Below are 22032 nucleotides of genomic sequence, written 5' to 3' on the forward strand. Positions count from 1 at the left end.
GCTCATGGCTCTAGTGACTGGTCCCTTCCTAGGGAGGATTGTATCAAAAAGGGATTTTGATATACTCAGAACAATGAAAGCAAGTGTGCGGATAACCATAAAGTGTCTCCGCATGCTATTGGACTCGATTGTCTCTGGATAGAAAGGGTGCGGATGACCATATGTTGTCTCCGCATGTCATCAGACTTGGGGTCTCCAAATGACGAGGTGCGGAAAACCATGAGGTATCTCTGCATGCTATCAGACTCGATTGTCTCTGGATAGCAAGGGTGCTAATGACCATATGTTGTCTCTGCATGTCATCGGACTCGCCGTCTCTGGATGACAATGGTGCAAATAACCGTGAAGTGTCTCCACATGTTATCAGACTCGATTGTCTTTGGATAGTAAGGGTGCGGATAACCATACATTGTCTCCGCATATCATCGGACTTGGGGTCTTCGAATGATGAGGTGCAGAAAACCATGAGGTGTCTCCGCATGTCATCGGACTTGCCGTATCCAGATGACAAGGTGAGACTAAAGTAGTCTCGGTCGATAGGCATCGAGTCTTGGACAAAGGAAGCAGATGACTATATTGGTCTCTGGGTGTCAATGGGCTCACTTGCCTCTGGTTGACGAAAGGTGCGGATAACCATGAGGTGTCTCCACATGTCATTGGACTCGCCGTCTCTGAATGACAAGGTGCGGATAACCGTAAGGTGTCTCCGCATGCTATCAGACTTGATTGTCTCTGGATAGCAAAGGTGAGACTAAAGTAGTCTTGGTCGATAGACATCGAGTCTTTGACAAAGGAAGTAGATGACCATATTGGTCTCTACATGTCAACGGGCTCGCTTGCCTCTGGTTGATGAAAGGTGCGGATAACCATGAGGTGTCTTTGCATGTCATCGGACTCACCGTCTCTGGATGACAAGGTGCGGATAACGGTGAGGTGTCTCCGCATGCTAGTGGACTCGATTGTCTCTGGATAGCAAAGGTGAGACTAAAGTAGTCTCGGTCGATAGACATCGAGTCTTCAACATAGGAAACAGATGACCATATTGGTCTTTGCATTTCAACGGGCTCGCTTTCCTTTGGTTGAAGAAAGGTGCGGATAACCATAAGGTATCTTTGCATGTCATCAGACTCGCCGTCTCTGGATATGAAGGTGCGGATAACTGTGAGGTGTCTCCGCATGCTATCTGACTCGATTGTCTCTGGATAGCAAAAGTGAGACTAAAATAGTCTCAGTCGATAGACATCGAGTCTTCGATGAAAAGGTGCAGATGACCATATTGGTCCTTGCGTGTCAACGGGCTCGCTTGCCTCCGGTTGACGAAAAGTGCGGATAACCATGAGTTGTCTCCGCATGTCATCGGACTCGCCGTCTCTGGATGACAAGGTGCGGATACCCGTGAGGCGTCTCCGTATGCTATCAGACTTGATTGTCTTTGGATAGCAATGGTGAGACTAAAGTAGACTCGATCGATAGACATCGTGTCTTTGACGAGGAAGCAGATGACCATATTGGTCTCTGCATGTCAACAGGCTAGCTTGCCTCCAGTTGAAGAAAGGTGCGGATAACCATGAGGTGTCTCCGCATGTCATCGGACTCGCCGTCTCTGGATGACAAGGTGTAGATAACTGTGAGGCATCTACGCATGCTATCAGACTCGATTGTCTCTGGATAGCAAAAGTAAGACTAAAGTAGTCTTGGTCGATAGACATCGAGTCTTCATCAAAGAAAGCAGTTGACCATATTGGTCTCTGCGTGTCAATGGGCTCGCTTGCCTCTGGTTGACGAAAGGTGCAGATAACCATGAAGTGTCTCCACGTGTCATCGGACTTGTCATCTCCGGATGAGTAGGGTGAGACTAAAGTAGTCTCGATCGATAGACATCGTATCTTTGACGAGGAAGCAGATGACCATATTGTTTTCTCCGTGTCAACGGGATCACTTGCCTTTGGTTGACGAAAGGTGCGGATAACCATGAGGTGTCTCCGCATGTCATCGGACTCGCCGTCTCTGGATGACAAGGTGCGGATAACGATGAGGTGTCTTCGCATGCTATCGGACTCGATTGTCTCTTATGGAGGATGAGTCATCTGAGACCACCATCCCAGAGCCATTTGATATAGGAGAAGAGGCAGAGGAGACATAGGTGAGACAGGTAGCTGCTACCACTCCTGATAGATCCCTTGAGGCTACTTCAGAGCCTTCTGCACCAGTGGTAAACCTACCCTCACCTCAGCCTGCAGCAAACCCCTCCACTCCTCTTCTACAGATGCCAGAGGATCCAACTACACCAGTCCTAGCTGTGGACACTTCTCCTCCCACTACTCTAGTGCTTCAGCTGATAGATGAGGAGGATGGTCAGACACATGAATTTTGATTCCTGATGATACTTTTTGCTTTATGATTTATTATTATAATTTTATTTTTCGTACAGTATTTCCTTTATGTCTACATATACTGCTAGTTTTATTTATGGGTAATTAGTTTGCTCATCCTGAAGCATTTTGAATAGTTTGACTTATTTTTAATGGTATGGCAGTGAAGCAGTTACTTATTTTGTGAAAATGGTTGTATGTTGTATTTTGGATTGAGTGCATGATTGTGATGGAGTTTGTGTTTCCTTTCATGAGTTTGAACAAATATGCATGCTAGACAAAGAAAGAACAAGAATGTGAACTTGCAATTAGAATTGTTAGTCAGTAGATAGATTGTTTGTGAAAGAAAAGCTTGAACCAAAACCGGTGAGAGTGTGACCTTAAACTGTGAGTGAATGACTAGCTGTGAGTGATAATCTTTGCATAAATCTCTGAATTTTAGAGTGAAATGTAAAAATGAGGACATGATGAAGGCCATGATTGTACATACACAAGCTCTTTTGACCAAACAGCTTACCTTGAATGATAATTGCATCCTTTGCTCCGTTTTGAGCTAAATGATATTGTCAAAAATTTGAACCCTGAACTTAAATAATTATCTCCTGATACCTTGTTTAGATTTTAGGAGAGCACATGGTTCAAGGAAAATTTACTCTAAATTTGGCGGAGGGAAGTCAATTAGAATGAAAAGAAAAAGGTTAAGCATCAGCACACACAACAAATAAGCTGTATGTTAGGAAAAAAAAAGAGAAAGAAAAGAATAAATTGTGTTGTTACAATAAGGTCAAAAGCAACTTGAGATGAAAAGATAGTGAGAAAGCTACTTGTACAATACAAGGCCATTGGGATAAGTAAAGGATTTGTGCTCTCTTAGAATCTAAGCCTTTGAATCCTAGAAAACCAATGAATTTTTGTAGCCAAGCCTCACTACAAACCTAAGAAAGTCCTTCTGATTCTGTTTATACATTTTTGACTTTATGGTATGAGACGAAATTCAAAGATTGGACCTCTTGCTAGTTTTTATTAATGAATAGCTTAAACACTTGTGCTTGAGTGAAACAGTAGCCGTGAGACTATGGTTTAAGCTACTTTCCTTGATATTTGTCTTGTGCCTAACTTCATCTATCTGTTCAGGTTACATTTTATTCTTCTTTTTGGATAACTACATACCTTGTGAGGTGATGAGGGCATTTTACTCCATTCTCTTATCATGCAATTAGTCACTTTGTATCATACACCTTTGTACATAGTCACTGCATGTCATTGTCACTTGGGGACAAGTGAGTTGTTCTCTTTTTGCTTGAGGACAAGCAAAACTGTAAATTTGGGGGAGTTGTTAGTCGGTGAAAACGACTAACTTTTGTGTATAAAACTTGTATAAATTGTATCAAACTCTCCTAATTTATAGTTATTTTGTAATGTTATAAGTATTTTCTGTTAAGTATAGGTAATAAATATTTAGTATTTTCATTTTGTGTGTTTAATAATCATTTTCTCTCAATTTCAGGTTAATTAGGCAAGCTTTGGAAAAGGCTATTTTCACCTTCTCGCTAAGCCAATATGCTAGCTTAGCGAGCGTCTGCTAAGCGTAACACTCCTAGGCTAAGCGTGAGGAAGAATCCAGAAGAAGATGAGGTGTACAGGTTTGCTAAGCGCACCGCTTCATCTCTCTAAGCGCACCGCTTCAGTTCATCCGCTAAGCGAGAAAGGCGCGCTAAGCCAAAAATCACTAACGTGCGTTAAGCGCACGAGCACGAACAAGACCACCTATTTAAGCCTAAAGTCAGATTTTATGAACGGAGTTTGGACTGGGATTCAGAGCTTTGCATGTCTAGGGTTTCTAGAGAGAGAAAGGTCCAAGTTCCTGAGAGTTTTGAGAGATTTTGTTGAGTGAAGATCTGCAGAGACCAGAGCTTGAAGCAGTAGCCGGTTTAAGAGCTTGAGATGAGTTTGTGAGTGATTGTGAGATCCTAGAGGTGAAGGAGACATCCTCACCACTTGTATTTTTGCAATCTTTCATCTTGTTCTTCTCTTTGTTGTTAAGAAGGCTTCCTGGTATGGAAAGCTAAATCATTTGTTGGATCTTTCCTGTAGGTACCTGATGTAAATATATTTCTATCTATTTAATGATGTTTTGTGTGTTCTCTGTGCTATCTGCTTTTCATTCTAGTATGCCTTTACCTTGATCACGTAGATGCATGCTTTGTTAGGGTCATTCAGCAGTGGAAACTGGTCTGACTCTAAAGTCCTTGATAGTGCAGGGCTGAGTTGTCGTGCTTTCACGAGGAATCGGGGTGCGATAAGTTAGTTGAGTATGTGTGTCTTAATTCGGTCTTGGTTGAGTTTAGTCTTACAAGAGGAATCTGCAGACGATGCTTGATCAGGATTAGGCTAAACTATCATGAGGAATCGGGGTTTAGTATCTCCGGAGACACCATAAGAACACATGAGCATTGTTAGATAGAGAATATCTTTTTAGCATCAGGCACCTATTAGGAAGACCAACGTGCTCTCTACTTGTTTTTGCACATCATTTCTCTCATGTGATTTTCTTTCTTTTTTGCATAGATAGTCTATACATTTGTTCATATTCACACTTACTTTTACACACTAGACGCCTATTTGCTGAAATAGCTTACCAAATAACACAAGTTCCCTGAGTGTTCGATACTTGGTTCTTACCGTTTTATACTATTTGTGCGATCTGGTGCATTTGCCGGAAGCTGAACAAGTTCTTGGTGCCGTTGCCAGGGAACTTCTTTTTATTTGGGAAGTTAGCTCATTTTTAGGTGTCTATTCTTTGATTATTTTTTATGAATATTTGTTCATAATTTCTATTTGTCTTCTCTTGTTTAACTGAATAACCGCTTTTCTGTTAGTATTGTATATGCATAGATCTCCCATAGGCAATTTAGTTCCTCTGGACTTAGAAATTAAAGCTACATTGCGAAGGAACAGGGCCGAGAGGAGAAGGAAACTTTTGCAAGACAGAACAGTTGCATCCATTCTTGAGGAGGAGACTCATTTCTCCGACTTATTATCACCTGATTCACCATCATCAAGGGAATCTGCCACTCAATTACCTGAAGCCATTACCATGACAGAAGAGAATGACCAGAGGATTACCCTTGAGGATTATTCAAGTAGTTCAGTACCATAATTTTTTACCAGCATTGCACGTCTTGAAGTGCAAGCTAACAACATCAACTATACACATTCCTCAATTCATTTAATACAGGGGAACTTATTTCAAGGATTACCTAATGAAGACCCCTATGCACACTTGGCAACATTCATTGAAATATGTAACACTGTTAAGATTGTCGGTGTACCAAACGAAGCTATTAGGCTCAGCCTTTTCTCATTCTCATTGGCAGGAGAAGCCAAGAGGTTGCTCCACTCATTCAAGGGCAACAGTCTGAAAACCTAGGAAGAAGTTGTTGAAAAGTTCCTAAAGAAATACTTCCCAGAGTCCAAGACTGTAGAAGGGAAAGCTATAATCTCTTCATTTCATCAGTTTCCTGATGAATCTCTGAGTGAAGCATTGGAGAGATTCAGAGGCTTGTAAAGAAAAACTCCCACTCATGGGTTTTCCGAGCCAATCCAATTGAATATGTTTATAGATGGGCTGAGACCATAAACCAAGCAACTGTTAGATGCTTCTGCAAGGGGAAAGATAAAACTGAAGACCCCGAAAGAAGCAACGGAGCTAATTGAGAACATGTCAGCCAGTGATCATGTCATTCTACAAGACAGAACCCACCAACCCACGAAGAAAAGCTTGATAGAGCTATCATCACATGACGCGTTATTGGCACAGAACAAGTTGCTTTCTAAGCAACTGGAAATTTTAACAGAAACACTTGGTAAGCTGCCAACTAAGTTGTCTATGGATCAACCTACACACTTTTCTATTTTGCAGGTTACAGGTTGTACCATCTATGGTGAGGATCATGAAACAGGCCAATGTACTCCCACTGAAGAAAACACTCAAGAAATTCATTATATGGGAAATCAACAGCGGCAAGGGTATACTCAAGGAGGATTTTCAGGCTTCTAGCAGGGTCCATATAATCAGCAAGGATAGTGGAGGACACACCCTAACAATCAGTTCAACAAATACCATAGTGGGCCTTCAAACAAGCCAATCCAACAAGGACCTAACATATCCCAGAGAACTACTAAGCTAGAGAAGACCTTGACTCAGTTTATGCAGGTAATAATGTAAAATCATAAAAGCACTGAGTCAGCACTGAAGAACCTTGAAGTCCAGGTGGGACAACTGGCCAAGCAGATAGCTGACAAGTCATCCAACAGTTTTGTGGCAAATACAGAAAAGAATCCTAAGGAGGAATGCAAAATTGTAATGACAAGGAGTAAAAGGTTTGTGGAGGCTGAGGATGAGGATAGTGTTTGTTGGATCAAGTGGCCTCAGAATAATTAAGAAGGGGGGGTTGAATTAATTATTCCTAAATATTTACTAATTAAAAATTTACTCTTCTAAGGCTTTTACTTATGTTGTTAAGAGAATAAGGAGTAGAAAAGAAACTTAAGCAAAAGTAAAAGCGGAAATTAAAATGCACAACGGAAAGTAAAAGAGTAGGGAAGAAGGAGACAAACACACAAGAGTTTTTATACTAGTTCAGCAACAACCTGTGCCTACATCCAGTCCCCAAGCGACCTGCGGTCCTTGAGATTTCTTTCAACCTTGTAAAAATCCTTTTACAAGCAAAGATCCACAAGGGATGTACCCTCCCTTGTTCTCTTTGAACCTAGTGGATGTACCCTCCACTAGAACTGATCCACAAGAGATGTACCCTCTCTTGTTCTCAGTCAAACCCAAGTAGATGTACCCTCTACTTGTACCACAAAGGATGTACCCTCCAATGTGTTAAGACAAAGATCTTAGGCTGTTAAACCTTTGATACTTTGTGAATGGGGATACAAAAGAATTCTCAGGCGGTTAGTCCTTTGAACACTTTTGTATAAGGGAATGGAAAGAATAAAAAGAATTCTCAGACTGTGTCATTTTGAATTCTTTGACAAGGGAGAAGGGAGCCACAAAAGAATTCAGGCAGTTAGTCCTTTGTTCTTTTGGAAAAGGGAGAAGAGAGACACAAAAAGAATTCAGGCGGTTAGTCCTTGGTGAATTCTTTTTGGCAAAGGGAGAAGGGAATGAAAAAGACGAATAACACAAGTTTTCAAGGTTTAGAAAAACCAGAAAACTATGGAAAGCTTTTGGCAAAAGGAAGAAGAAGAAGAAGTTCAAAGAGACTCAGAAATCAATGTGGAAAACTTGCTTGTGTAAAGAATGAATTGGAAAAGATTGATTGATAGAATGAATGAAAATGCAAAACAAAGTCTTGCTTTTATAGACTCTTCATGTCTGGTCAAGAAGACCATTTAGAAGAGTTATAACTTTTAGAAAAACTTAAAACCAATTTGAAAAAGTCAAAAACCTTTTGAAGAGTTACATCTTTTGATTTATTCAGAAACAATCACTGGTAATCGATTACCAAATCAGTGTAATTGATTACACAAGGCTTTTATGTGAAAGGATGTGACTCTTCACATTTGAATTTGAATTTCAACGTTCAAAGCCACTGGTAATCGATTACCAAAACATTGTAATCGATTACAACTTTTTGAAATTAATTGGAACGTTGTAAATTCAATTTGAAAACTTTTTCAAAACAACTTTACTACTGGTAATCGATTACAACAATTTGGTAATCGATTACCAGAGAGTAAAAACTCTTTGGTAAACATGTTTTGAGAAAAATCATGTGCTATTCAATTTTTGAGAAAAACTTTTCATACTTATCTTGATTGAGCCTTCTATTGATTCTTGAATCTTGAGTCTTGAATCTTGATCTTGATCTTGATTCTTGAGATCTTGAACCTTGAATCTTGATTCTTGACTCTAAACTTTCTTCTTGAGTCTTGAATTCTTCTTGATTTACTTGAGTTGTTCTTTGATTGATCTTTGATTCACTTAAGTTGTTCTTTGATTGATCTTTGATTCACTTGAGTTGTTCTTTGATTGATCTTTGAGCTTTTTGTCATCACCTTTGTCATCATCTTTTGTTATCATCATTGTTATCATCAAAACACCTTTGAATCACCTTTGATTCACCATGAAGTTTGCTTCTACAGTGTTGTGCATAAGAAGAAAACTGCTGACAAGAAAAGTACTAATGGCAAGAAAAATGAGGTGAGAGGTGAAAGTAATAAAGAAAAAGAGGAACAAATAATGGTCAAAAATAAAGAATTGAAGGACCAAGAAAAAGAAAAAGAAATAGAAAATGAAAAAGAAGAAAAAAATAATAAGAATGCAAAGAAGAGTAGGAGTGAAAAAGCTGTGGATGAAGGTGTGACAGTACCGTACCCTGTGGTACCTTCCAAGAAAGAAAAAGATCGTCATCTGGCGAGATTTTTAGATATTTTCAGGAAACTGGAAATCACCATGTCCTTCGGAGAAGCTTTGCAGCAAATGTCACTCTACTCTAAATTTTTGAAAGATATGTTAACAAGGAAGCATAAATATATTCATCAGGAAAACATCATAGTGGAAGGAAATTGCAGTGTTGTGATCCAGAAGATCCTTCCACCCAAGCATAAAGATCCTGGGAGTGTAACGATTCCTTGTTCAATTGGGGAAGTCAATGTGGGAAAAACTCTTATTGACCTGGGAGCCAGTATCAATTTGATGCCACTCTCCATGTGCAAAAGATTGGGAGAGTTGGAAATAATGCCCACTCGAATGACTTTACAATTAGCTGACCGCTCCATTACCAGGCCATATGGAGTAATTGAAGATGTTTTGGTTAGAGTAAAACATTTTATCTTTCCGGCATACTTTGTGGTAATGGATATCTTTGAAGCTACTGACATCCCTGTAATATTGGGAAGGCCATTCATGTTGACCGCAAGCTGCATAGTTGATACGGGGAAGAGGAAGCTAGAGCTAGGTTTTGAAGATCATAAAATTGATTTTGATTTGTTTGTTGAAGACAAGCCTGCTCCAGAACACAATGTTTGCTTACAAGCCTTCTGAAAGTAGGAACCAAAACATAAGATCACCTAGTGAGGTAAAAGCATCAAGCTAATGAAGTTAAAGAAGCGTTTCCTGGGAGGCAACCCAGTTTTAATTTCTGTTATCTTTGATTTTTATGCATTTAAATCATTTGGAACTTGCTATATAGTCTGTACATAGGAGTATATCAGCCTATCTTTGAATGCTTAACATAAGGGTTTCAATTTCAAGGAAAAAGGACTGAAAAATAACTTAGAAAACTTTTTTCTGAAAAATAGTCATTTCGCTAAGCGCAAGCCTCGCGCTAAGCGCATCTTTGTTCATGCGCTAAGTCGCGAGTCTCAAGCGCTTAGCGCCCAACCCTTGCATTTGAGGCTAATTTGGTCCACTAAGCTGGCCAAGGTTGAGCTAAGCTAACTTCGATTAGATTTGAATTCAGCTAAGCTTCAACCTGATTGCTAAGCAACAGCTTATCCGTGGCTAAGCGTGACCTATTGTCGCCAAGCGCAATTCCTTACGGCCATAATTGAGGTCCAGGATGTTAAGCGCCAGTCATGGTAGCTAAGCGAGATTCATTGCAGCAATGTGAGCGCTAAGTGAGTCCCTCTCAGCTAAGCGCATGCTCCTCTATACTGAAGATGCATCATTTTAGCTAAGCTGGCCAGAGTCTGGCTTAGTGAGAGTTGCAGCTTTTCTAATCTGCAGACCTCGCTAAGCAAACTCACCCTCGCGCTAAGCTGAGTTTCTCTGTAAAAAAAAAAAAAAAAAAAAAAAAAAAAAAAAAAAAAACTGATTTTGAATTTGAAACGTCGGCTAAGCGCATGGGTGCACTAAGCGAGCCTGGTTGAGAAACCAAACGTCTCTCTTGCTTGCTTAGCGCAGCGGTCCGCTAAGCGAAAGTATCGAAAAATTGCTTAAGTGAGTGTAACAGTAGTTACACTCACATTAGCTAGATTCCAGAAACTTCGTCTCTACATTCTCTCTCTCCAAAAATTTGCTCATTTTGCATCTGTGCTTTCTTTGTGCATTTTCGACTTTGAAGCATCAATCATACACCATCCAAGTAAGTTCCTTGATTCTTTTTCTCTTTTTCGTGTCTTAACTTTAGGGTAGAAGACTTCAACTGTAGCTTTAGATTTTTAGGGTTTTTATGTTTTGTTAGAATTCGTTTAAGATTAGGGCTATACACGTTTGTATACTTAATTGAGTATGACGCACACATTGCATGTCTGATATGCCTTTTAGAGGCTTGAAAAGTGCAAGAAAATGAGCTGCATTTTCTGTGTTTTCTGGAAAATGCGATGAACTCGCTAAGCGAGCATGCTGCGCTAAGCGAGTTCACCAATACTCATTGTATGTAAGCATTTCTCTGAAGAACTCGCTAAGCGTGCTTACCACGCTAAGCGGGGTAATCTTTTGAGGATGAACACTCATCCTCTTCCTGAACTACCTGTGGCTAAGCGAGACTGAATCGCTAAGCCCAGGTAGCTTAATCAAATTTTTTGTTGATAGTTGCGCGCTAAGTCGAGCTTTCCTGAGCCAAGCGCAATTGGTTGTAGCATCCGTTGAGCTAAGTGAGCTTCACTCGCTAAGCTCCCAACACTTAGTGAAATTTTTGAAGAGTTGGTGCAGCTAAGCACAGCCTTTAAGGAGCTTAGCGCAAATCCTTACGACACATGTTCAGCTTAGCGGGTGCTTTCCCGCTAAGCCAATTCTGCAGAATCTAAAAATTCTGCAACTTCCGCTAAGCGGCTCTACGTGTCGCTAAGCGATAGTGTTTTTTTACAAAGGCCAGCTAAGCGGACCATGTCTCGCTAAGCAGCCAATGTCTTTTTCAATTTTATTTTTCAGTTTTTAAAATTTTGAATAATTGTGTCCTGATTAATTGTTTGGTTCCTTTATATGCAGATGACCTCTAAGAAACGTAAGAGTAGTGATTCTAGACCACAGTATCAGAATGATAACAGGAGATTTCAATCAGAGGAAGCCTGGAACCGATATATCGATAATATTTTAGACCGAAGGATCCTTCCGAAAAGGAATGTGGAACTGTATCATTCTGAATTTGACGAGTTTAAAATAGAATTGGAGAGGCGAAACCTTCACAAACGTCTCGCCAACCTTCAGGAAGGAAGCATAGATGTAGCAGTGGTTAAGGAATTCTATGCTAATTTCTATAGTCCAGCAGATTAAGCTCCTAAATATGCTAAAATAAGAGGTCATTTAATCAAGATAGATGCAGACAACTTAAATGAGTTCCTCCAGACTCCAGTGTTATTAGAGGAGGGGGAATCTTTACCCACTTATTTTGATCCTAGAGAGATGGAGGCTAGTATGTGTATTCCAGGCAAGGGCTTTATTCTAAACACGGAGGGCCAGCCATGAAAGCTCCTTAGAAAAGATCTTACCACCCTGGCTCAAACATGGAGCGTCTTCTCATACTCAAACCTAGCTCCTACCTCTCGCACTTCAAATTTGAACACAGGCAGAGCTAGGTTGGTCTATGGCTTAATCACAAGGATGGACATGAACATTGGCGGTTTGATCTCTGGACAAATGACCATGATAGCTCAGTCTAACTCTTCTCGCTTAGGCTTCCCAGCTTTAATCACAACCTTGTGTAGATCGAGGGGAATGGGATCTGATGCCCTTACCTCCTATGAAAACCTAAGACCGGCCATTGGCTTAGCTTATATCATAAGGAACTGTTGAAATGCGAATGACCAAACAGTTAATTTTCCAAAGGCAAGGAAGACCAAGCTCAGAGCAGCTGATGTTCCTTCTTCCTTTGCACCAATAACTGGCATCCCTTCATCTTCTACTTCAGCCCCACTTCCAGCTTTAACAGACTTATCTGCCCAGAGCTCTTAGACTTCAGATGCCAAATTTCAAAGCTTGTTTGAAGGACAGATTCTCATTATACAAAGCTTGTAAGAACTAGTTCAGCAGAGGCCAATTATGAGTGTAGAGCAGTTCATTGAGAAGGTGGCCTGGCCTGTAGCCCGACCTTCTTTTGTGGGAGATAATGAAAGTTTTACAGTCCAAACACCTCAACAGCATGAGCCAGAACCACAAAACGATCACTCATCTAAAGCCACCATCCCTGGAGTTATTGATTTTTCAAAAAGAAGATTAGAGACGAGATCCAATGAGGCTGGTCATCCTGGACCAGTGTCGGCATCAGCTGATGCATCATTTCCAGGAGTGGATCCATCTTTACCTCAGCACACAACAAACTCTTTCACTCCTGTCATAGAGATACATGAGGGCCAGACCATGCCAGTCCTGCCTTTGGACACTTCTCTTCCAGCTACTCCAATACGGCATCTAACAGATGAGAAGGATGGTCAGACACAGGACCAGTCACAAGAATTTTGATTCCTGATGATACTTTTTGCTTTTTGATTTATTATTATAATTTTGGTTTTCATACAATATTTCCTTTATGTCTACATATACTACTAGTTTTATTTATGAGTAATTAGTTTGCTCATCCTGAAGCATTTTGAACAGTTTGACTTATTTTTAATGGCATGGCAGTGAAGCAGTTACTTATTTTGTGAAAAAGGTTGCATGCTGTATTTTGGATTGAGTGCATGATTGTGATGGAGTTTGTGTTTCCTTTCATGAGTTTGAACAAATATGCATGCTAGACAAAGAAAGAACAAGAATGTGAACTTGCAATTGGAATTGTTAGTCAGTAGACATATTGATTGTGAAAGAAAAGCTTGAACCAAAATCGGTGAGAGTGTGACCTTAAACTGTGAGTGAACGACTAGCTGTGAGTAATAATGTTTGCATAAATCTCTGAATTTTAGAATGAAATGTATAAATGAGGACATGATGAAGGCCATGATTGTACATACACAAGCTCTTTTGACCAAACAGCTTACCTTGAATGATAATTGCATCCTTTGCTCCCTTTTTGAGCTGAATGATATTGTCAAAAATTTGAACCCTGATAGTAAGTGTGAAATAATTATTGGACAATGTTCATCTACATGTCTTGTTAGATGCAAGCTTTTTGCCTGGACCGCTGCAGGGAGACGAGTGCGGATCATGCGCACCAACATGACCACTCTTACCCAGATATGGATAACCTTGCTACTTAGCAACATTCTGCCTAGCGACCACAACTCCGATCTCCCCCTGCCGAAGTGTCAGTTGGTTTATGTCATCATGACATAGGTGAGTGTGCACGTGGCTCAACTGATTTCTGATGTCATGTACCGTTTGTACGGATCGCGCCCACAAGACACCCAGTGGACCCGGAGAAGTCCAACAGGGCCCTAGGGTTTCCAGCTCTGATTACGGGACTCTATCAGTTCTACGGAGTGTCCGTCGCCCCCAGCAAGGTCATCAGACCCCCTTACATGTTTTTAGTGTTATTCTTTAATCAGAACTACAGTATCATTTCTGCAAACTATATTGTTTTTTAAACGCAACATTTATTATAAAAATTATTGAAGTAATACTTTAATTCTAATCGGAGAACAACATCAAATAAACTTCTTCTATGTTTTATCCACTTATACATTGTTCATTTTTTGATGAGTTTCCCTCTATGTTTCTATGGTTCCATTGTGATGAGTGGGGAATTGTTGCAGATGTGCTCAAGAAATGGTGCGGGGCCAGAAAGAGATGGGCTTGATTTTGAGTTTTTCGGGAACAGAACAGGAGAGTCTTATTTGATTTAGACGCATGCTTTGGTTTGACCCCACAGAGGACTACCACACCTATTCCATTCTCTGGAACAACCACCAGATAGTGTAAGTTTCATCTTATCCTACTATCAGTTGCTGCTATAACCTGTGTTCTTATCACCCAAATCTTAGAAGAAAAAAAGTGTTGATGTTCTTCAAAACGTGTTTTTGCAAATATCCTTAATGCCGTTGTTGGTTTAAAACTTCTCTTCTTAATTGTCAAAAAGTAGAACGGGACATGTTTGTGAGGTTGAGAACCCCAAAGTAGTAATTAAGCTACTTTCGCATTTATTTGCATACATCGTAAGATCATACACGAAAGAAGTTAATAAACTATATATATATATATATATATATATATATATATATATATATAGACAACAAAAATTATCAGTACTTGAATATGTAGTTAGACTTTCATATGAATATTTCTTCCAAATTCAAAATCAAACTGAAAAAAGATTAAGTGGCACGATAGAACTCTAACTCTTTACGTAGGACAAGGTCAACTACTGCAAAATTAATAAAAACCTCTTGATCAAAAGTCTCCATTGCATTCACATGAATCAGTTGCATTTGTACAAGTTACTCACTCTAGCTAGATTTAAATGAGAAATGAATATGAATGATATTTACAAATGTCTGATTACAGCATCCAGTTGTGTCTCTTGCAAATCTTCAAAGCACCGTTACCTCAACAATTCCTGAAAATAGAAATACATAATTTATGCATCATCCAAGATTCAAGTTAGTATGCATAATATTACAGCCATGATTTTCTTAGTAGTGTTAAGAGTAGCACGTATTTTCTAATACATTCTGAACTATTGGATAAAATTCATGTGAATCTCAAAAAATACTAAGGATCTTACCCTTTTAATGAGTCCCAAAAGCGAGAGAATAAGCTAATGACTAACATGAATTGATGTTGATTTGATACAAAATACAAAGCAATAACCTTTATTTATGCTGACACTAGATTCATAATTCTAATTAGGAAAACAAACCATGGAATATAATGGAGTATGAAAATAAATCCTAAGATGTTGTTTTGAATTATTCAATACTTCATACAATAATGATATTGAGATGTTTTTGAGATATTCTAGCACACTCCCTCTAGCTAAATGTTACGAAGCTTTAACCTTGATACAAATGAACAGGAGGGATAACTTACGAAGACGAGGAAGAATTGTGATGACAAAGGTCACATATTATTCATTCCTTTGTATGTTTTGGCTAGGTTTGAATCTGCTCTCAGTACATTGGAGGATGCTGTTAATGATGCTCCCAGAGCAGCAGTTTCTTGGCTGAATTTTTGCGAAAGCCATAACAGAGAGTGTAGTCACTTGACACATGTTTTCCAAGAAATAAGGTTGAAGCAGAGAATCACTCCCGAAAGCAAGAAAAAGGGTTAATAACAGCCGTGTGTTAAGTATATTATCTTAACTAAGTGTATAAAATAATAAATTTATTATGATAATTTTGTGATTAAATAACAATATAATTTGTGCACATCTTATTCAATACTTAAAGTATTTTTTGTAATTTACAATTTTTGAGAAATGTTTTCTAAATAATGTAGTTTCAACATTATGAATATTAACTTTGTTCATAATTTACCTGTAAATTTAATTTTAATTCTATATCACAATTAAAAAAAATTATAAAATAACTTAACAAACAATCCCTCCATACCCACGAGTTGCATACTAGTAATAAGTAAAAGAAGGAGGGAAAAGATATGGTTTTGACACATGTTAATGTAAGGTGGTATCTGCACTCACTTTTCATATTAACTATTATGTGAAAAAATCGACGCTAATTGATTTTTTTTACCAACATTGAGTGTTGATCATTGTTGGTGTCCGGATTACTTGATCACATACATAGGTTTAATTACATATTTTATCATCTAACATCAGTGTATGTATTTTTATTTTTATTTTTATTTAAAATATTTTAGATTAAATTAAAAAAATAAAAATTTGAAGAGATCAATTCATATTGATTCTCTGCTTTGGTTTAACATCGATTTGGATTGATTCTTTATTGATTTTTGCCAATTCTAAAATATCTAATTTTAGAGCGATTGAATCGATCTTTAGATCAATAAATGGTTAAACCGATCGATTTGGTTTAGTTTTAAAAACGGTGATTATAATAGGTAAATTTTTTTGTAGCAATTCTATTGATGAACCACTGTATGAAGGTCCCTTGAAAAATTAAAATATATATTATAAATGATTTTCATAATGATTTTTATCTACTATAAAATGTTACATTTATTGTAGCAATTTTTTACAGAACATTTATTATAGCAATTAAAACCCTTATATAAACTATAAAGTGTTACATTTTTTATGGCGCTTATCTATAAAGCAGTTCAAACCATTATAACAAAATAGTTAGAACCGCTTTAAAGTCCTCTTGTCTAACGATGGGAATGAAATATAATTGAATTTTTTTAATGAGTATATGATTGAATAAAATTATTATTACAATTTAAACATTTTATAATAAAATAGATCTTATCGCATACTCTCAAATTATAGGTATATAAAAAGAGAAGATTACGAAGTATGAATACAACACAAAACACAAATACGAAACGAGAAAGGCAAAGAAATACGATTTTTTATTTGACAAAAGCAAACCCTCATTCCATTATTTACAAGGGTTAGTTAAGTTTTAAGTTTCTAAAATTTTTTCAAATTTGGTTTTCGTTTTTAAATAAAAGTTTGATTGCATAAGATATCTCAATTTTTTTCATTAAAGATTTTAGTTGCTGAACAAAAGTTTGATCAATCAAGATATCTAACTACTTTCTAAAACTCAATTTTTAGTCTCTGAAGAAAAATTTGAACCTATTTTTTTACTATTTAATGGAATTTTAGGGATTAAACTGAATTTTCAAAAGTTTAAAAATTTTGACTGGTCAAACTTTTGTTCAAAGAATTAAATCATAACAAAAGACAATTCAAAGACTAAAAATCAAATTTAAAAAATGTTTATGGACTAAACACAAATGCTTGGATAGTAAAAAAAAATCTCTATAGTCACTTATAATATAACATATAAACTGAATCTAAATATTTGGTATACAATATAAATTTTAAATCATTTATATACTACAATTTGTATTTTTTTTATCAATAAATGTTAGTTATTATTATTGTTAGTTTTTATTAGTGGGAGATTCTCAAATTCATAATTTTTTTAATTACTATACCAAATCTTATATCTTCATATTACAACTTATATAATTATTGTGATATTTCAATTGATATTGGTATAAATTTCACAAAAGAAAATTAAGAATTGCAACAAAAGTATTTGGAGTGTGAAGTGTCCATGTTAAGACAAGGAGTACCGCTTATAAGTGTTCGTGGTTCTTAGAATATAGCATCTAAAAATTTTACACATGTGGCTCTCATTTTATACGAGGAAAGAGAGGCACCGAATGACTAATAGACCTACTTGCATAATGCATATAACTCGTACCCAACTGTTTTGATCAGGGTTTTTCTAGCCAGCTGAGCTTAGGTTCCAAAATTCCATTCCAAACAATTTTGTAGATCACAGATTCGATTAATTCACATCAACTTTAATATGACACTGTGGATATTTCGTATCAACTTTATAATAATTTGATCTGTGCTTGCCCAAATAACTAGTGAATGACCTTCATGTTGTTGGAGATCCCAAATCAAAAGTGATATAACTAAAATAATATATATATATATATAAAATAAAAAATAATTCTTATCTTATAAACTATTGCTTGCCCAAATAACTAGTGAATGATCTTCATGTTGTTGGAGATCCCAAATCAAAAGTGATACAATTAAAATAATATATATATATATATATATATATATATATATATATATATAATAGAAGATAATTCTTATCTTATAAACTATATATATATATATATAAATAGAGGATAATTTTTATCTTATAAGTTAATTTTTAAGGATTGAATCTAAGAAAATAAGGATGATTTCAAAATTTAAATGTTCAAACTACGGACACGGACCTCTTAACAAACAATTTTTTTATCAATAAATATTAATTGTTAAAATATTTGTTTTTGTTAATAGAAGGAATCGAATGCAGAACCTTCTCCTCCTTTCCTTTAACCTTCACCATCCAACCAACCTTTTAAGAAACTGCAAGTCATGGTCAAAATTCTTGATTTCATCATTCATCCAACCAAGTCTTCAATTGCGGACAAGGAAAAGTAAAATCTAGAGGGAAAAAATGGTGGTTCTACAGCATGGACAATGAGAATTATTTTCCAACCATGGTTTTAAGCATCTGTCATGGAACCTATGGGCACAAGGAAGATGGATCAGTGTCTCTCCAACTCTGAATGATTCCAAGCACACAGCACAATCCTCTTGTTCTGAGGCCTTCCAGCTCCATTTGGTCCAACTGAACCTCCTTGAACCACTTTTCTTCGACCCATATACCTCTGTGTGAAACTCTGCTATGCGTGTTCTTCTGCCCTCCACACATTTTGTGCTGTTTTGCCTGGTAATTAATTTGATCATAAATTTCAAAAACAAATAGATAAAATATCACTTGCTTATGAGGGATTCTTCTAAGAGGTGTCATGAACCAATAATACCAAAAACTTAATACAAGAGCTATTTGAGCCTGAAGTGAGGATAATGAATAGGATCATATTATCTTGTATGCTGATTCAAGAATTTAGTCATGAACCAACAATTCCAAAAACTTCATACAAGATTTTATTTGAGTCTGAAATTGAACTTAATATAATGCATAGGATCATGTATCTTATGCTGAAATTGAACTTTTTAGTCATACTATGACATAAATCAACAATTTAAAAAAAAAACAAACAATTAGACAAAGACATACAAATAAGAATTTGTATGGTGTAATCTAATCACAGAATGTTATATATGATAAGTTTAATGATCATCTTAAAAGTCTTACTAATGATAATTTTTAATTGATTGACAAAGGAAAAAATCTCACACTAATTTTGTATATCTATTATTTTTCACCGATGCTTCACTCAAACAATCAGATCTGTGTAAAAGTAAAAACTTCCTCGGTCTTAATTTTGTTATACCTTTTGTTTTCTGAATTCCTATGAGCTCTGAACTTGTCATCCAATCTCTGTTGGCTTCTCTGACCACTCCTCCCATATTCTCATCAGGGTGTGGCTGGTATAACATGCTTCTTTGCTGTTTCAATTCAAATCCAGGAAGAAAAATTAACACACCCCCATCAACAGTGATGATGAAAAATATGTATAGAAATCAAAAGGGTATTTAATTTATCGGAAATTAGTACAAACCAGTGAAGAGGATAAGGAAAGGCGACATTCGTGGTTACTAGCATACAAACAGAAAGAAGAACGCCTTGTGGATGCATGTGAAGTTAAAGAAGTTGAATTTGAATCCAAACATCGATGTAACCTTCTCCTTCTAGCACATTCAACTCCAGGAAGCATTCCAGCCATTGTGTTTTGGTCATGTACCAAAAGTTCACAAACTATGAACATGAATACATTACCCTTTGCTTCTTATGCCATGGACTTGTTCTTTAATATCATGGTAATGATGAGTGGAAAGGTGGATCGATTTGGATAGCAGAATGTGTTTGTTTTTTGTCAAAGCCAGAAAGGAGGAATTGGTATCCCACAGCTATTGCCATAATGCCATTACTTTATGGGAAAAGTGGAAGGACAAAATTAGGCCACCAGTTTTGATAGATTTTCTTGCTACATAGTTTACCTTAGAAACGGGTCTGTGGCACTGGTACACACATTTGATTAAAAAAATTAAAAAAACACTGAAATTCATCAAATAAAAAATAGAATCTGCGTAATTTTATGAGCATAAAATATGTTTTTAGTTCTCTATTTTAATAAAAATTAATATTAATCCTTGAACTATAATTTTGATTAATTTAATCTTTAAATTTTAGAACAACAATGATTTGTCCTTTATTATAGACAGTTTTTATAGTAAGAAGAGACAAAAACTATTAGTTTAAGATTAAATTGATTAAAATTAAAGTGCAGAACCAAGTTTCATGAGAATAAAAGGATTGAAAATATATTTTATCTTAAATTTAATTAATAATAAAAACTTTATTTTAAGAAAATGTGTTATGGACATTTCTCTTGTATCTTACAAAGTATCTTGTTGCTGATCCGTGCAGGGTTGTCATAATGTTCAATCAAACCTCTCAACGGCTACATTTAGATTCGTACAACCATTAAAAATAATATATTGGACAGATTATTATGTAACTATTTTTTCTGCCCTCTCAGTATCATTTAGATTGGCTGGTTGTAAAATACTGAAAAATTTGTTCTCTACTCCCTGTATCAGTGTATCTAGTATTTTATTTTTGTCTATTTCAGGTATTTTAAGTGTTTTTTTATCTGATTAGTTTGAATCAACTTGGATTAATTTATTTAGAGGAAAAGGCTTTACCCTTGTTTTTTTCTTTATTTACAGAATTTAAACATTAATTTTTTGTTAAGAAAATTAACCAGCTTTTTACTAGTTAGATTGAGTTTCTTGTACTCAATATTCCTCAGTCATAAGATTTTTCAATTAAAGTAGATATGATTTTAGTTTGTATAAGTATAGTTAAATTTAATTTTAGTCATTAAAAAAAACTATTGATTATGGTCATCATATTTAATTTCTTTTTTTATTGATAATTTGACATGCATTTAAATATGCTCCCCAGCTTCATCTCATTATAGGTTATGTTTGGTAAGATATTTTAGGTAGTTTTTAACTTTTTTTTATCAGTTAAAAAGTTTGTTTGACTATTCAGAAAATAAACTTTTTTTAGTAATTTTTAAGGTAACGTTCGGCGAGGATTTTCAGTTAGCTTCTAGTTTGTGTTTGTATGAGTTGAATACCTTGTTTCATTGTTAAGTAAACAAGCTTTTTTTAGTAGCTTCTTAGTAGTTTATAACATTTTTTTGAAATGATACTTGAAGTAACATTTTTTAAAATGCTAGCTTATTTTAGCTTCTAACTTTTTATATTTTATTTTATTTTTATCCTCAATATATTTATTCATTTTACTGATTACCTTTTTTTAGTAAATCATGGTTTTATTATTTTTTTCATTCTTCATTTGTCAACTACTTCAATAACTAGTTTTATTAGACACTTATAATTTAATAAAGTAATTTTTTAAAGCTAACTTTCTAGCATTCGGTCAGTTTTGTTAAACATAGCCTTATAATTTAGTAAGTTAGCTTTTTCGCTACCAACTTATTTTTCAGCTCCCAGCTAACTTTTCAGCATAGCCTTAGTAGCTTTTAACATTTTTTGAAATGTTACTTGAAGTAGCATTTTCTAAAACACTAGCTTTTAGCTTTTTATAATTTCTTTTTTTATCTTTAATATATTTATCAAAATTCTTGATTATCCTCTTTAAATAAATCATAATTTTATTATTTTTCTATCATTTTACACTTTTGAGCTACTTTAACAACAAATAGTTTTCCTGAACACTTATAATTAAATAAGTTATCTTTTCAACTTCCAACTCCCACTAAATTTTTCACCTTTGAGCTAGTTTTGCCAAACATAGCCATGATTGTCATCCTAGGTTTTTTTACATAAACCAAGAAAATTAATACTCCCTTTGTCCCATTATAATTGTCATATAAGAGAAAAAAATTGTCCCATAATAATTGTTATTTTAGCTTTTTAGTGTATCACTAATTATGTTTTTTTCACTTATATCCCTTATAATATTAATGGTAAAAAAACAAAATTTATAAATGAATTAATGATGACATAAGGTTAATTTTATAAAACTACTATTCTCTTTCATCTAGTTATTATTTTTTCTTGGTATGTGTAAAACAACTTAGGACTACTAATATTTTGGGATAGAGGAG

The 22032-nt window shown here is 35.9% G+C and overlaps 1 pseudogene; it reads right to left on the reverse strand.

Moving 5' to 3' along the window:
- Positions 1-18154: 18154 nt before the first annotated feature.
- Positions 18155-19853, reverse strand: LOC114387315 (annotated as a pseudogene).
- Positions 19854-22032: the final 2179 nt, after the last annotated feature.

This window comes from Glycine soja, chromosome 15 (genome assembly GCF_004193775.1).
Source record: "Glycine soja cultivar W05 chromosome 15, ASM419377v2, whole genome shotgun sequence".
Taxonomy (NCBI): domain Eukaryota; kingdom Viridiplantae; phylum Streptophyta; class Magnoliopsida; order Fabales; family Fabaceae; genus Glycine; species Glycine soja.